This window comes from Dendroctonus ponderosae, unplaced genomic scaffold, assembly GCF_020466585.1.
Source record: "Dendroctonus ponderosae isolate FM_Combo_2020 unplaced genomic scaffold, Dpon_F_20191213v2 Dpon_F_20191213_1, whole genome shotgun sequence".
In the NCBI taxonomy this organism is placed as follows: Eukaryota; Metazoa; Arthropoda; class Insecta; order Coleoptera; family Curculionidae; genus Dendroctonus; species Dendroctonus ponderosae.
The window spans coordinates 2,684,946-2,692,880 of record NW_026017110.1 but is presented as its reverse complement, the minus strand read 5'-3'; positions in this window follow the sequence as shown (position 1 = coordinate 2,692,880).

Below are 7,935 nucleotides of genomic sequence, written 5' to 3'. Positions count from 1 at the left end.
TATTTATCAATCTGTAATAAAAGACGTGAGGAAATTCTGTCTTTTTTAAAGACAAACATTTTTGAGGCAAAATACCCAAAAGGAAGTTTGTAAAAGAGCAGAAGTTTTTCTTTTCCGAGGCCAACCAAAATGCTATTATTTGCTATAAAATGCAACTTTAATCTATTAAAAAAATTGAGCTGTAGATTAGCTTGTGGGCTTTGGAAGCTCATGTATAGTGGCAGTCGTTCCAACAAGTGGCAGACCACTTTAATGTTTCCAACATGACGTGACATCATTCGCTGGCACCAACAAGCCAGTTAATTGTATTATTTTAATTGAATGCTAACAGATGGGTCATTAAACTGAAGATATATTAGTAAATTTGTAAAGCGACAGCGAGTCGTTGAACTGGAAGGTCTGCTGGATATTTATTGACGAAACCGTTCAATATTCCCCCGTGGTTGCAAAGTTTTCCCGGGAAATTCGTGTTGTCATTATTTCCCCACTAGTTATCCATCTGCAGTGTGGAGTTTTCGAACCGTCACTAACCAGATCTGAATGTCTTCTAAAGGACAAACTATTAAAAGTGCATTTATGCAACTTTTCCCCGGAGTGCAGCTATTCATTTGCTTTTCAATGCTAAATTATTCCTAGCATTTCTCGGCGTGATTATTAGAAGTTGTCTGTGCATAATTAAAACGCGCTGTCCTAAGCCTGGCAAGAAATTTCGTGCGAAATCCAAGGCAAAATTTTTAAACTCATTTCAGCAGAAAACACGGGTAAAGAGCTTTCTGCGATAATCCTGTTTGATGTGGAGGAGTTGTTTATCAAACTTGCGAAGAGAACGTATTCACAACATTTCGTGTTTATTTCAGTTGCTAGGCTCAGATTGGATCACAGTTATTCAAATTATTTCTCGTGCGGGAGAATTTCAAACTTTGGCTGGTTTGGGGGGTTTGATGTGGTTCTAAAGACTGAGAAATGGTGCTCAATAAGCATCAACTTCAATCAAACTCCTTCTTCCTGATCGACATTGCCTGAGGTTTTTTTACTTTTATTATTGAGCTCTATTTCAGGATTTTCTATAAAAATCAGCAACTAGTTTTCACTTTGCATAAGTTTACGTTTATTTATGTATATACAAATGCAGCTCACATCTAAAGAGTTCTATTAACTCGGCTGATAAACAGGTTTTTTATTTCTGTTTATACGATTTGGATATGTTTATTTACGTTATGTAGTTGCTTTTTTAACGTTGTTGAGGGATTCTACAATATGCCTGTTAGGAAAATTGGTCGAAAGACTCAAGCAGCAATCCTGCACTGGTGGCCCACGCACCTGCAGGACGAAAAAAAAGGAGCCTGTAGGCAAAACATTATATTTTTCCAAAAATGCCCAGGAAAATTTTTGACTGAGAACAATTTTCCTGGAAAATCGTCTATTCGGCATTAAAGTCTTCATAAATGTCAACTTTCTCAACTAGTATTAATTTCTGAAACATTTTTGTTTTCAAAAGTTTGCACACCCTCTGAGTTCAAACTCGTTTTACTCCCTTGCGGTTGCCGCTATTCAATATTAGGCTGTTTTTATAGCTCGTTCTTCGGGCTTTTTGGGAGTTTTGAAACTTCTCAAATATCTGGACATTTAACGACGTTACGGGCAAAGGTATGGAGGTATGCGCAAATGGAACAGTCGAACGGTTGCCAACATTCAGAGTTCATTATCTCCCAAACCGTTGCCAATGTCGATTTTTGTCAAGACAACTGAACTCTAGCGACTATCCGTGGCAATCTAGGATATTTTTACTTTTGGAAATATTTCCAACAGTTGCGGAGTTATGGGCAAATAAGTGTGCAAACAATGTGGATGGCAGTTTAAGTCTCTCTAACTCCAAATTCCAATTTATCCGAAACTATATAGGAAAACGATGTTATTAAAAAGTATTTTTTTGGTCTAAATTCGACTCTTAAGAGAAAATTTTCCAAATTTGCGATTTTCAAAAAATTCGAAAATTTACAAAGCGTGTTTCCAGGAACAACCAGCGCTTCAGATCTTTGAAAATTTAAACTCTCTTGGCACCGAAACGGTGAACAAAATGAACTTTTAAACAGCTTTTTTCGTCAAGTCTATGGGCTTTTAAAGAGCTTTTAAATTCCCGAAAAATGTTTATAAATGGCGAAATTACAGGGTAAAGAGTGGAAGTATGTGCAAGTCTGAGAGTTTTACGCCTTGCCAATATTTAAGGCCCATTTCGATCCAAACTGTTGCAAATACAAATTTTCTTATATACAGTGAATGCAAGCAATCTAATCATCTATTTGGAAATGAGTTAATCGCGAAAAAAGTATTATGTTTGGAAAATCGTCTTTTCGACCTTCAAATCATGATAGCTTTTCAAGTGATTGCAATTTTTCGAAGTGGAGTTTTTATAGAAAATCGTAAGTTTTCAACCAATTTGATAATTTCCAGATCGGCCCGATATTAACAGAGTTATGCACGAAATGTCTACATACAAAAAAATAGTCTACAACAAAGAAAACATTGATAACATTTGTCTTGAAAAATCGTCTTTTCGACTTTCAAACTCTTATGACTTTTAAGTTTTTCAACCGATTTAAATTTTGCAAGATGCATTTTTTAGACAAAATCACTGGCTTTAGAACGAATTTTCAATGATCGAAATCGGACCAGTATTAAAAGAGTTACTTATTAATTAATAATTATAATAATAACAGCTAATAGACATATTATATATATATGGATAGTCAATAGACATCGAACGATTGTCGGTAACTGAATTTTCGAAAAAGTTTGGGTTCGTCTTAGGGTTCACAAACATTGTTCAACCTGTAATGTTGTACAATTTCTTAGTCTCCTTCGGCGTATTTACTAGATTGTCTTTTATTACAAATTTTTGAACAAAGGAAAGTGAGTATATTCTCAGGAAAAGAAGCAGAATATTCTCCAAAAGATGCAACTACTGGAGGCTGCACGAAACCAACATGATAGAGATATTAGAATAATCTCCCTTGTTCTTGATAGTCAAACTAATTGCCGTTCAATTTCATTAAAAATACCCAACTCCCATGTCGATTTGAAAGGGAATTTTCCAAAAAATCAAACCCACTCAGCTCATGATTCCTAGGAATCAAAGTATTTGCTTTCAGCACTAAAAACACCAATTAATTTAAGTGAAAGACTGCGAGAACTAAGATTGACTGTCTCAAGGCTGATTGATGATAATTACTTTAATGATAATGATGATTTATTCAATATCTGTTTCTAATTCCTGCATTAACACCACTGATTAGTTTCTCCTATTATCCCGCAGTATTATCCATCTATTATTGACTATTATTGAACATAATCAGCATCAATAAAACAATTTTTAGAATTATGATAAAAAAAGCTGTAAACGCACTAAAAATGCGACATCGAACCAAAAAAATGTGTAAAAATAAACGATGTAAAGAAGGCATTAAAAATGCATAGTTGGAAATCTATTTATTTAAATCGAGCTCTCAAACGCCCAATTGGGTTTCCACCACAGACGAAATAATAGATAGAAATTCATTAATTTGAATTTGTAAATTATTGACACATTCGCAGTGGGTTTTGAATTGGTAATGGTATTTTAGCGTTAACGGCATCGGTTTTTCTACAGGATAAATTGCCTTTGATCACATGCACAAAAAAACCGTTTTAATGGACTGCCAACAAGCAAATCGGGATATTCAGACCGGGTTTTGTTGACTATTTTAATTTTCAAATGCATTGATGGGGTGGTGAAGAAAATTTGACGATGCCGCGGGTTGGAAAACGTGGATTTTTAGGTGGAACACTTGAAAACGTTTTTTGTTTCTCCTAGAAAGCCGTTGAAGTGGAAATTAGGCTGACGAAATGCCAAAAAAATGAACAACAATAAAACTTTCGTAGTGAAATGTTTCTGATGAACTTACTTGTATATCACAAGAAAAAAATTGTTTCTACTATTTATATAATATATATTGGTTCTACTGTTTATTGTATATATTTTCCAGTTTTCCTAAAGTGAAATGTATATGTATATATGTGCATAACAGCAAAGCCAAATGAAGTTGCAAAAAAATCAAAAGCTTTGCCGTAAACTTCAGCAAGTGAAGGTGCCTTAATCGCGGCTCTCAAAGTGCAAACTTTTCAACTTCACTCTGCAGTTCATAAACCAATGATAGTTTGTGCGTTTATTTATTTTATTATATCATTACAGTGTACTACAGGTCAGAACTGAATATTTCTGTACTTTTCAATATCCGAAGTATTCAGTAGTTTATACAAAATTGGGCGCCACTCTGAAGTTTCACGCGAAATATTTGCAATAAATTAAGTAATAAACAGGACAAATGTATATACGGAGATTTTATTAAGAAAAAATGTCTGGCTCTTCTGCTGAAACCGAGTTCTTTCGCTTTGGGCAAGTGGTGAATTCTTGAGTGTCTTGGTAAGAACAAAAACTACCAGAACTTTTTATTTGATTGCTGCAATCAATTCTTTTTTCGAACATCCTCTTTGACTTTTTTCTGCTCTTTGTAAAATCTTGTAGCTTTCATAGTTTTTGCGCAAAAAAATATTTCTGATTCTTTAACAATTACCAATTTCAACATTAACTAATTTTTTGCATTAACACAATTCAAATTAAGTTTTTGTGAGATCGGGAAAGTGTTCATATCAATTTTAATGAGACTTCCTCTCTAATAAAAAATGTAAAAAAATGGTTAGTGAATCAACAAAAAGAATATATAATTCGAACTACAAAATAAAAAATTATTCCATAAAAACAAATTCACAAAAAAATTTATTAAAAATCCATAGATATTTCAAGAAAAAAACATAATTTTTTATTGAAATTTACATTTTTTCGTATTAAAACCAGTAAAATCGTCTTCTTTTAAATCGAAAAATGTTGCAGCATCCTTTGCTTGTGCATCAGATCATGTGCTTACGGGACGCCCTGCATAACCTTTGCACCTGCAGGAATGGATGAAAGCTCAACCTCTTTAACCTTCTTGCGAGGCAAAATCTCCAAATGAAATTTCCCAACTAAGGCCAAAAACGACTTCAAAGAATAGCGTCAATTTTGAATCACTCTGTAGGAGTATACAACGAATGTATAGAGCGGTTTGATCAAATTATTCTTATTTATTTACATCGAGTATCTTTACATATGGAGTCATTTTGGGCTTTCCCAGCGAGGAGAAACAAAGTGTGCCTAGGTGATGAAAAAACGATAACTTTCGATTAAACACTATGACTCCCAGTCTGTGTCTGCCCGCATAACCGCAGTAGAAACGCGATGAATAAAAAATCACTTGGTGTAGAGAGACAAAAGTTAAAGTGAGACAAAACTGAAATTTGGCGTTAACGTTTCTTGAATGAGTAGAAATTTCCGCAGACAACAATGGAACCAATTCGATATTTGCGAATTTCAGCCCGGATGGAAGGCAATTAAGCGCAAAGAATGGAGTTCGTAGCTTCATTCACCGGCAAGATGCGCGAATGACACGGCGAAAACAAAACAAAGAGAATCGTAGCAGCAGCAGCAGCAGGAGCATCTCAACATTGCAACAGTTCCCGACCAACTAGTTTATGTAATCTTACCTTAAAATCGCCATGCGATTTTTTCGGTAGATGGACCAAAGTTGAAAGGAAAAGAGGCTGAACAACTCAACAGGGCAAAGTCAATAACAAACCGTTCTTCTCGACTTCGGAGCAGTTTAATGCTGAAGCGAAGTTGCAACTCAAGCGATGATTTATCCGCGACTGTGCCCTGCTGCGACGGCGGTCGGCGTCGCGACGCGGCGCGAATTTGTCGCTCATGTGCGCCGTTGCCCGGTATTTGTCGCATTGATGGTTTAGCGTTTTGTTTTTTTTTCTCCTCGTTCTTCCGAATTTATTTCCAAAAGCAAATGTTGCATATTGCAGGTGTATCGGGCTTTGCTGGTTGGTGCGGACTGTTTGCATTAAATAATTATGATAATTGGGCCGCTCTAATTGGTTTTCGTGCGGTTTTGTATCTAGACGGGGAAATGCGGTTGTTTTAACTTTTCTTTAAAAATCAATTAGAAACTCCACAACCAAAGTAGGACGTAAATTTTGGAATTGCTGGCAAGGCAATGAAATGAAATATTAAAAGCCTTAAAACAATTAAGCAAAAAATTATATATTAGAGTTTATACAGCGCACTAAGTCAAGAACGCTGAATGTTACGCGTACTCATGCGGCAAGCAAGAAAAATTCGGTTTTTCGATTTAAATTTAAAGAAAAAATCCTGTATTAAATAAAAAATTTTGTTGCTGTTTATTGGCCCGAACAATGAGGAAATGCCAAAGAAACTAAAACAAAACAAAATCAGAAAACACTTACAAAAATGATGAGCCAAAATAATATGTGTAATAACTAAGAAAAAGCCCAGAATTATGTGAATAATTTGAGGATAAACATTCATGCAAACGTGAATTTTAAGCTGCAGAGATTCAAATGCACGAAATGGCTGTGAGAGAAGACACTTTCTTCTGAGGCTGTCGCTCCTTTTTGATCCTTGTCGTTTTGTTTATTTTGTAAACTTTTTTCTCAAATGTTCCAATTTTCTCCTGATTTCTGAGTTTTTTTGCATCCGCCACTGTTTTGGAGACAGAAAATCCGGTTCAATACTGGATTAAAATCGAATCGCTTTTAGTCATACAATTAACACCGTTGGTTTTTAAGCCTTGAGTTTAGGTTTTCTTAAAAACTGAATACTTTCACTAACATCAACTAACAAAGTGTCTAAAATATTTAACTAATTAAGAAAAGGCAATCGAAAAACGAACCCAAGTACTAGTTAACAAAAAAACATCATGTTTTATAACGTTGTTGTTAAGGCTTGAAGAACAACAACGACAGTAATTGGTAAAAATATTTTCGCATATTAAAACGAATAAGTTGAAGTACTTTTCGAGAAGATTTATTAAAAAATATTTTAAGTGCAATAAAAAAAGTTTAAGCTGAAAAAGTACTTTGAAAATGCTAGACAATTTTTAGTCAACTAAAGTTTAAAAGAGCAAATCGCGCTTTACTAGTTCCAATGATCTCGCATTTTCAAATCTCGCTAGTTACATTTATTTCTTCTTTTAAACTGATTGGAGATACAAAAAACGCTTGTAAACTAAAACGAATATAAACTGATCAAAAAATATAACCATGTAACAAATTAGTGAAAACTTGTCACCCATAGGTTTAAGATAAAAATATAAGTGCGGCACAAACATCGTGAATACTGGAAGAACCTCAACGAGTTTGTAGTTTGATAAGGAAGGGTCTATGCCCACATCTTCTTTCTTTTTTAACAGAAGGACGAAAACAGCAATATCTCTTTGACAAAATTGACATTTCGAAAAAGTACGTTCCACATTTAACGAATTCTGTCGAATTAACCTAAGCATTTTATTGAAAAATACATTTAGAGAAATTTAATTCAGAAGATTATTTCAAAGTTCTGTCAAGCATTATTTCAATTAATTTAATATGTTCAATGAAGAAACGCAACAAACGTAAATTTTTACGGAAGGAATAAATGGAAGTTATTTGAAGATTGCTTTCAATATCAGAGCCTGCCAGAAGAAGCAGAAGATGCAAAAATTAATTCTCCCCCAACAAGAAAAATACACTGGAGAATCTAATAAATTTCAGCTCTAACCATGCTTCCGTTGGAGGTTCATGATTTGTTAAAATTTCTTCTTCTGCAGAATCTACCCCAATGTTCAACTGTAAAAATCATACAAAATTTGACCTCTCAGACCTAAAACAATTATCGGACACAAAACGAATAAAATACTGTTTATATTGATATATATATATATAAATAATCTTTATTTCCTACAGAAAAAGGCTATCGACCCAATCGGTCTTTCTGCCCTTGTTTAGTATATATGTGCCTTA